Genomic DNA, 9,586 nt, shown 5'->3' with positions numbered 1-9,586 from the left:
GTCTATGCAATTTTATCACGTGTGTATTCTTGTCAATCAAGATACAAGGTTGTTCAATTGGCACAAAGTTCTCCCATTCTTCTCCCTCCCATCTCATCTCTAACTTCTCACAACCACTAATTGTTCTCCATCTTTAGAATTGTGTCATTTAAAGACAGTGATGTAATTGGAACCATGCAGTACGTCACCTTTGAGATGGGTTTTCTCAGCAGAATGCCTTTGAGAGCCACCCAAGCTGTTACACGTATCAATAGTTGCTTCCTTTTTATTGCTGAGTAGTACGCCGTGGCAGGGATTTGCCACAGTTTGTTTAAATCTTCACCTGTTTTTCCAGTTTTGGGCTATTACAGATAGAGCTACTATGAACAGTGTGCACAAGTGTTTGTGGGAGCATAAGTTTTCACTTCTCTGGGATACGTGCCCAGGAGAGCGATTGCTGGTTGGATGGTAAGTGTACGTTCAGTTCATAAAGAAACTGCCAAACCTTTTCCAGAGTGGCTGTTCCCTCTTCCATCCCTGTTGGCAATGCATGAGAGATCCCGTCTCTCCACATCCTCGCCAGCATTTGCTGTTGTCACTATTATCTTTTTAGCTGTTTTAATAGATGCGTTGTAACATCTCACTGCAGTTTTAACCTGCATTTCTCTAGTGGTTAATGATAAACACATGAATTTCTGTGTCAAGTGTGAGGATTAGGTTGAGGATCATATTTTTAATCGATGGATATCCAATTGCTGCAGCTCCGTTTGTTACACAAACTATTTTTGCTTCACTGAATTGTTTTGCACTTCTGGCAAAAACTAGCTGGGCACATTTGTGTTGGTCTGTTTCTGGGCTCTCTACTTTGTGCCACTGATTGTCTGTCCTTTCTCCAAGACCATGCTGCCTGGCCTCTAGCTCTAGGTTTACAGTTGAAGTATGCAAAATGCAGAGTTCATTCTTGTCTTATTATTTATTAATCACTAGGGGCTCAGTGCATGAATTTGTGCACCAGTGGGGTCGCTTGGCCTGGCCTGCGGGATTGGGCAGAAACCGGCTCTTCAACATCCCCCGAAAGGTCCCAGATTGCGAGAGAGCACAGGCCAGGCTGAGGGTCCCCACCGGTGCATGCTTGGGGCTAAAGAGGGATGCAGGAGGTTGGCCAATTGAGGAGGTTCTGTGGGAGGACTCCAGGGCATATCCGGCCCGCCTCACTCAGTCCTGATGGGCCAGACCCCAGCAGCAAGCTAACCTTGCTGGAGCGTCTGCCTCCTGGTGGTCAGTGCACGTCATAGTGAGCGGTTGAGTGGCCTTAGCATATCATTAGCATATTACGCTTTGATTGGTCGACCGGATACTTAGCATATCAGGTTTTTATTATATAGGATTTTATTATTTTCCATGCAAACAACTGTAAACCTACTTCTGCCCCACCCTATATAGTAAGTTTTCACACCAAGTACAATAATTCCTCCCACTTTATTCTTCCAAACCGAGTGGGTTTTAAGATAATATTCCCCCTAGATTTCATTCTAGGCTGAGGTAATAAGCATAGGAAATTTCAACATAAATTAGGTGATTTGGGAAATTTCTTTAGGAACCTGGAAAAAGGTGTGTTTTTTCCCCACAAAAATTGATGAACACATTCTCTCTTTTTTATGTTTTTTTTCTTATTATGGTAAAATATGTATAACATAAAATTTACCATTTTAACCATTTTAAGTGTATATTTTAACAGTGTTAAGTACATTCACATTGTTGTGCAACCATTCAGCTCAAGAACTTTTCATCATCCCCACCGAAACTCTACCCATGAAACAATAAATGTCCATTGCCTCTTCCCCTGGCCCCTGGCAACCAGCATTCTACTTTCTGTTTCTATGAGTATGACTACTCCTCATGCAGGTGGAATCATACAATATTTGTCCTTTTATATCTGGTTTATTTCACTGAGCAAAATGTCTTCAAGTTCTATCCATGCTGCAGCTTGTGTCAGAATTTCATATGTTTTTAAGACTTAATAATATTCCCTTGTATGCTTATACTGCATTTTGTTTACCATTCATCAGTCAATGGACATTTGAGTTATTTTTGCCTTTTTATCTATTGTGAATAATGGTCCCTGCTCTCAGTTCTTTGGGGCGTGCACCTACACTGGACGGTTCTCTCATGCCCAACTCTGGGCTCATTTTTGTCAAGACCCCAGGGGCCATCAGCAAGTGGGTCCATTGGGCCACTAGGGGGAGCTCCCCACTCTGGGATTTGGTGGGGTCTGGCTTTCTTTGCAGCCTCTAGTTTGGTAGCAGAGAGAAAGGAAACATGAAACGGAAGGAAATAGCAGCCCTTCCTTGCTCCCAGAGGCCCTTCCTCATGGGTTTGGCCCATTCGCAGCCTGAGCAGACTTCAGGGTTCTGGTTCCCTGCAGTTCCAAGAACCACCTCAAAATTACTTTATTCAAAGCAACCTGTCTCTGGCCCCAGGAGTGAGAGGTTGAGATAAGAATCGCAGAAATGCCCTTTCCTCAATTCCTACTTTGGGGAAAATTGGTTTCCTACCTCGTTATGAATTCGAATAGATTACATATCAAAAGCATATCAACTTCCTATGTTTCTCTCAAGTTCTGCAGCCCAACTCTCCCTCTCCATTCTCCATAGAGTTAGGGTCAGAGCAGACTTCCAGTCCCTGAGCAGTTGTATGGAGGTAGGATGTATGTGGTGACTTGGGGCAGAGAGTTTGGCCTAAACAGCAGCAGGGATTCTCTGTGTCTCTCCAGATGGGCTTTTCTAAACTTGTGTGAAGTCTGCCCCAGGCTCCTGTTAGCTGCAAAACTGTGGGTAGGTAACTTGGGCTTGCTAGCCTCTGTTTTCTCATCTGTAAAATGGGAAATGATTGTGCCAACTTCATAGAGTTGTCGTGAGGATTAAATTCCTTAGCACATGGTAAGCAGGCAATTAGATTGGTTTTTATTATTGTTGCCCTGATGTGGTAATTCTCCTGGAGAAGTTAGTGCAGAATTGAGGCAGGTGTCCTTGCACATACTTCCACCACTTGCCAATATAACATAGAAAAACCAACATTTATGTGGTGCATGCACTTGACAAAACACCCTCGTTTAATAACCATGGAAACTGAAACCCAATAGCTTTCCCTGAGGGCTGGACTCCAGGATCTGGATTCTGCTGGAGAAGGTGTTCCTTCCCCAAGTCACAGAACATCGCCAGCCCCACCGCAGCCACAGCCTGGGCCCCGAGGGAAAGGGGCCCAGGGGCTACTCGAGGGAGAGCAGAGAGGAGGGCGTGGCTGGGGCCTGGCTTGGGAGAAGACGGACATCTCCTTCCTCTTATCCAAGTTGGGACCAAGGACCAGATAAAGTCACTTCACCTCCTTACTCCCCTCTCTCCGCTGCCCCCTGGAGCAGAGAAGTGGTCCAAAGGGGAGTCGCAGAACCAGCAGGCTCAGTGGTTTCCCACGTTGTTGGAGCAGCCCTGGAGTGAGGAGGTGGTTGACGGAAAGGACAGCACAACCAGGGCCCCATCCCCAGGATCCAAGTTTACACCTGTGTGTTCAGCTGCTAAAAACATCCTTCATCGCTTCCAGTCACCAGCCCCTCTTGGCCCCCCTGAGGTTGGAAATAAGGCCGCAGTGGGGCTGGGGTGTAAGTGGGCGCGGGCGCTGCCTGTGTGGAGGAGACACACTCCCCCGGCAGCACGGACCTGGAACCCACTCCTGGGCAGTGGTGGCGCTGCAGGCCCTGGCCACTGAGGGCCTCCTGTCAACACCCTCCTGGTCCTGGCCTCTCTGCCCTCCTCCTGGCCTCGGACAAGGACAAGGCTGAGATCATCGCCTTTGTTTCAAACAGGGGTAAAGCTCAGCCGGGCACCCCCGGGGGGCACCCTAGACCTCCTCCTCCTCCTCCTAGACTTCTCCTCCTCCACTCATCCTGGCCCCGCGCCAGCCGGCCTGCCGAGGCCTCCTCTCCCGCCACGTGAACACATGTGCTCGGTCTGTGGAACAAGTGAGTGTCCTCTGTCCGCCTGGTCGCTGTCCTCAGCCAGCGTGGCCAGCAGGGTCGTGCTGAGGGTTCTGGAAGTGCAAAGGGAGAAGGTCTCAAAGTACTGATCGTGACCAGACTTATTCTATCCTCTCATTGTTAGAACGAAGGCATCTTTAAAACACACACTGAGAACACCTCCCAGGGAAGGAAGATCCTGAAGACCAGGATAGGTTTGATCACCTGGGCCTTCGCTGTCAGCTTCTGGAGACCCTGTCCCTGAAACTCACTGCAAACCCAGATGGACATTGAAACTAAAGAAGCCAGGCAAGCAGCGCCTGGCCTCCTGCCACCGGCGGATGGTGAGGGAGCCGGAGCAGAGCACCTTAGGGAGTGGCCTGGAGGAGGCAGCTGCTGGGTGGTAAGACCGAAAAGCTGGGAAGGCTCCCGTCAGCTTCCCCACCGACCCCAGGGCCCCGAATATGTCCTCCACTCAATGCCATGGCACTGAGATTCTACCACTGGGTGATCATCTGCGGTGGATCTGGTAGCTTTTCTGTTCCCAGAAATCCCTGCTTAAAATGCACCACAGATGGTAGCCCACGAATGAGATGCAGGTGGGGATGCAGGCGTGGTTACCAGGCTACAAGCCAGGCAGAAAGGAAATTAAACGGCGAGGTCAGAGTGTGGGCATAAAACAGGTCTGCAACCTGCGCGGGAGGGCAAAGCCACCGGGGATCTCCACTCCCTGAGCAGGTCAACTCTTGCCTTGTTCTCTCCTTATCTGTTTCCCTACCACCTACACATGCTTGGGAAATGCCAGGCAGCGCCTCCAGCACACTAGTGAGGATATAAAACCCAAAGGGGTTTTTCTGTCCATAGTTCTCTAAGCATTGAAGGCGGTTAGGCCCATTTTTCATCTTGAAAGGGAAGGCAACGCTGAATGTCATTTCAGTCTCTCTGCTAATCAGTCATCTTTCGCTGTCTCACTGTCCATACGGCCAATGCACGAAGTCTCAGGAAGGACCTCTAGGAAGGGAGAAATGTTAGCGTGTAATTAACACTGAGGCTGATTGTTATTTTGTGAGTCATATTTACTGATGAAGATATTTGAGAACCTCAAGGATTGATGCAGGATGCTTGCTAGTTACGTATTAGGACCACATTCTTGCATAACTATGTAGAATGAAAAATTCAGAGAACAAGGGAGGGTGTTGGGCTAAATGATCTAAGTTTCACATTCTGAATGCCCAACAACTATCCTTTACAGCTGTGGGCAAACTACGACCCGCGGGCCGGATCTGGCCCCGTTTGAAATGAATAAAACTAAAAAAAAAAAAAAAGACCGTACCATTTTATGTAATGATGTTTACTTTGAATTTATATTAGTTCACACAAACACTCCATCCATGCTTTTGTTCCGGCCCTCGGTCCAGTTTAGGAACCCATTGTGGCCCTCGAGTCAAAAAGTTTGCCCACCCATGCTTTAGAATGATACATCCTCACTTGTCACTGTTTGCCTCTTGTGGAACGACCATCTTTCCTCACACCAAACAAGTACTTCAGCTAGGACACAGCCAAGCAAAGCATCCCAACTCAGAGAGCGGATTCAGGAGTTTAGAAATGCGTTTGATGATAATTACAGGGAGACAAACCATTACTTACCTGGAGATGTTTGGATTAGCTGTGGATTTCCTTTATCATCCTTATTAGTACCACTGAGCAAAAGTTAACTCTCAAACACGATGGCGATGGCGATGGGCCCGCCTTCTCCGATTTACACTGTACATTTCAGCAAGAGCCTCTCCCCCCCTAGGAGGCTTGGGTGCTGGGCCTTTTTGACTTCGTGGCTGGGTCTCAAACCGGCTCCGAATCACCTGTGAGACCTTAACCGGCCCAGACCACCGCCGGGCATATTTAGGCCTGCGGTGCAGCCCGGGAATCTGTGATGGAACATTCTCTCCTGGGAGATTCTGATAAGCAGTAATTCACCATCAGTGCCCTAGAAGCCTCCCAAGGAACTATTTTGGATCAAATGACCTTGAGATGCCCTGTGGTCTGGCACAGGGTGAATCCCACAGCACGTCAGCGCTTCCCAAGGAGGGTCCTCATAGCAAATGCGCTCTGCTTTCCTCGCTCTCGCTCTGCCTTTCCTGTCCACCTAACTGTCCTAACCAACCCGCTCCTGTGAGGGGGAAGGATGGGGTACCTCAGACTCTGGAATGTGAGCCCCCCTCACTGAGCTCCTGGCCTCCTCTCCGCCCAGCCTTTCCCCATCCCTTCCTAACAACAGGAATTTCTCACCCTCCTCACTTTTCTTCTCTCGCTTTCAAGCGTGTCCAGGACTCCCTTATTGTGGAAACCGCATCACTTGACCCCAGGGCCCCTTCCCTCCTGCAGTCCCCCCTCTTCCTAGTTACACTCCTAGGGGTTACCCACACTCCCTCACCATCTTCCCCCCTTGACCCCTGGCCGCTGGCTTTCAGTGTTATCAGTTCACTTCACTGAAACTGCCTCTTCAGCCACCCTGACCTCTAACCCCCTTCCAGTTCACTATTTCTTGCTGTCAACACTTGCATGCTCCCACTGACATTCGAATGAAATGTAGATGAAGTCAAATTCATTGTCTCCCATCCACACATCCATCTTCCCCAATTTCCCCCTTGACTCCATCACAAATTCATTTCGTGAGGACACTGAGGCCCAGAGAGGGAAGGCTCTGAGCAAGGTCAAGAGCCCTTCAAGAAGAGATGGTGAGCTCAGGCCTCCACCCTCAGCCCTGATGGCCTGGAGCTGCCAGGCTTCTGCCCCAGGCGTTTGCAGACCGGCACCTGTCCTTGTTAGGTCCCATTGCGCATACCCAGGCCAGAGCCCATGAGGGTGGGTGCCCTGTTTTTGTTTCCTCCACAATGGCCATCAGTACAGAGTACATGGAAGGACTTTAGTCAGAGTTGAGAAGGGGAAGCAGGAGGGCCATGGGGATGCTGCAGACTCGAAAGGAAAGCAGCACTTCATGGCGACTACAACCCAAATGGTGCTGCATTTTCAGTTGAGCATCGGAGCAGCTGATTACCAGGACCACGTTCATTAGAACTGCCCATTGCCTCTTTACTGGGCCTTGACCAGCGGAGCTGACGGGATGACAGAAGTCTTTCCTCCATCACTGGCTGATCTGGGCTTGTGGTGTGTAGTGGCCCTTCAACTGCTTCATCTTAGATATTGTTACAGCAGTAATTCATTCAGAGAACTGTTTAGGACTCTGTCTTCTCCTGGGAGAAAAAATGGGGTCAAAATCCAGGAGTTCAAGGACTGAGAGTAGTATTAGATTGTCTAAATGGAAAGCCAGGTCTATTAACTATTGTTAATATTTACTGAGTACACTAGAGGCCTGATGCACAAAAATTCGTGCAAGAGTAGGCCTTCCTTCCCCCGGTTGCTGGCACCGGCTTTCCTCCAGCACCCGGGACCCAGGCTTCTCTCCTCTGGCTGCCGGCAGGCACCCGGGACCCCGGGCAGCTTTACCCAGGCCCCAGCTTTGTCAGGAAGGACATCTGGAAGACGTCTGGTCTATCTGGTCGAATTAGCATATTACCCTTTTATTAGTATAGATACTATATGGGAGACACGGTTCTTGGTTTATCTGCACTATCCTATTTCACTCTCACATTCCCATGAGGAAGGTTATCTTACCACCACTGCTTTCAGATGAGGAAACAGCCTTAGAGAGATCAGTGTCTTACTCGAGATGACTAAGGTAGCGAGTCTGGCTTCCCCGCGGGCTGGCCCAGAGCCGCCTGCTCAGTAGCCACACTAGACCTCCTTCATGGAGAGCTGTTGCCTCTCTCTGGGGGAGAATTGGTCAGAGGGGAGCCCTCCAAGTGAGATGAGCAGGACTAATCTTATTTGATGAATCTCAGTTAAGATAAAAGTGTAAAAGCAGTTTATGAACTGGTAAGTCCTCCGCACATATTAGGTGCTGAGACTGTCAATAGTGTAGCCCTTCTCCTGCCTTTATACAAACCCCTTCAGCTGCCTGGTTTTTGGTGGGAACATTTTCCCCTACAAGTGAACTGCAGTTTCCTTCTTATCAAACCGTGCCTTCAGCTCTTAGAATTGCCTTTATCCAGATGTCCCAAATGGCTCCTGCCTCCCTGTGGGGTAATCTATGGACAGTCTTTGGACATTTAGGTCAGAATCCATCGGTTTTGTTAAGCCCTCATTTTTAGAAAAACATCTGGATAACAAGCACAAAATGAACACTGAATCACACAGACAACAGAGGTAAAGTTGGGATAAAAGGGTTATTAGTTTTGCCTCTCTGTCTTCTTCTGGGCTTTAAAGGCTCATCAGGCTGGTTCCCCCGAGGAATTTTCCATGCATCCCCCACCCCCTTTGACAGGGGCCAGAGAAGTCGCCTGGGAGGAAGGTAGGACTCTCTAGAAACAGGGGTGCACCAGCGGCAGGAATGGCATCAACACCGGAGCTCTTCCTCCTGGTGTTGGGGGGAAAGGGAACAATTACCCTAAAATGCACTGCCTCAGTTTGGGAGGGCAGCCTAGATGTACCCCCACAGGAAGGCCACAGAGAGCTAAGGAAATGGAGGAGACTGGCTTCTCTCTTACTCTTTCACACAGGATTTTTATTTGGCATTCTGGCTTGGAAGAGACCTCTAAGTGTGGCTGATGGCTTGGGAGGGCATGACAAAGAAGGGGGAACCTTGTCTCCAATAAACAGAGCAGGAATCATTACAACCTTCCATAGGTCCAGATACATGCTTTTTTCTTTCTTTGTTTCAACCACAAATACCAAGTTGGGATATGTTTTATTCAGGGGAGAAGGCAAGAGACCCCACCCAGCAATCACAGACAAAACATGGTGAGGGCTCTCTCATTCCCACCAGCACTTGCCCCCAGGGCTGGCTGCAGACTCCCCAGCAGCTCGGTGACTCAAGCAATGGGGCGCACACCACTTCCCTTGGGAAGCTGGCCCGGGGCTCCTCACTGCATGCTTTCCCAGCTGCTCAGCCACAAGCTCCTTTCCTGGGGGCACTGCAACTCCCCTTCCTGGGCCACAAGGTTTGACTCATCTTGGACTGAGATGGTGGGAGGTGGAGGGCTACGTGTGGGACATTAGCTGGGGTTGCATCCATCTGTCACCTGCTCTCCTCCTGGGTTGTCAGAGGGAGACCAAGCCAAGTTGTCCCTTCTTGTGCTCATTCTAGACCCCAAATGAGAAATTTGTCCCCTACCCCAACCTTACTCCTTTAGACTGGGAACTGATCTCAGTCATCTCTGTGCTCTTGGGGTCCATATGTGTGTACGAAGCGAATCCCCAAATTCTCCCCGGTTGCATCCCAGAACGATCAGGGCCTCCTAGACAAGGCCTTTCCTTGACCTCCCACATAGATCCTAACCTCAGAATCCACGCTTATTCTGAGCATGTTTTTAATTGGACAAAGTGGATTCTAAGCTTTTATGCCTGCTTTAGACCAGCTCTTCTCCCTGTCCCATCTGTCCCCAGAGATAAAGCCTTGAACTAGCTCCCCTAGGTGAAAACAACCCCCACTCCCCCCCCCCCCCCCCCCCCCCCCCCCACCCCCCCCCCACCCCTCCTACC

The sequence above is a fragment of the Myotis davidii genome, unplaced genomic scaffold, assembly GCF_000327345.1.
Source record: "Myotis davidii unplaced genomic scaffold, ASM32734v1 scaffold944, whole genome shotgun sequence".
NCBI classification, from domain to species: Eukaryota; Metazoa; Chordata; class Mammalia; order Chiroptera; family Vespertilionidae; genus Myotis; species Myotis davidii.
Note: the sequence above shows the minus strand (reverse complement) of the source record.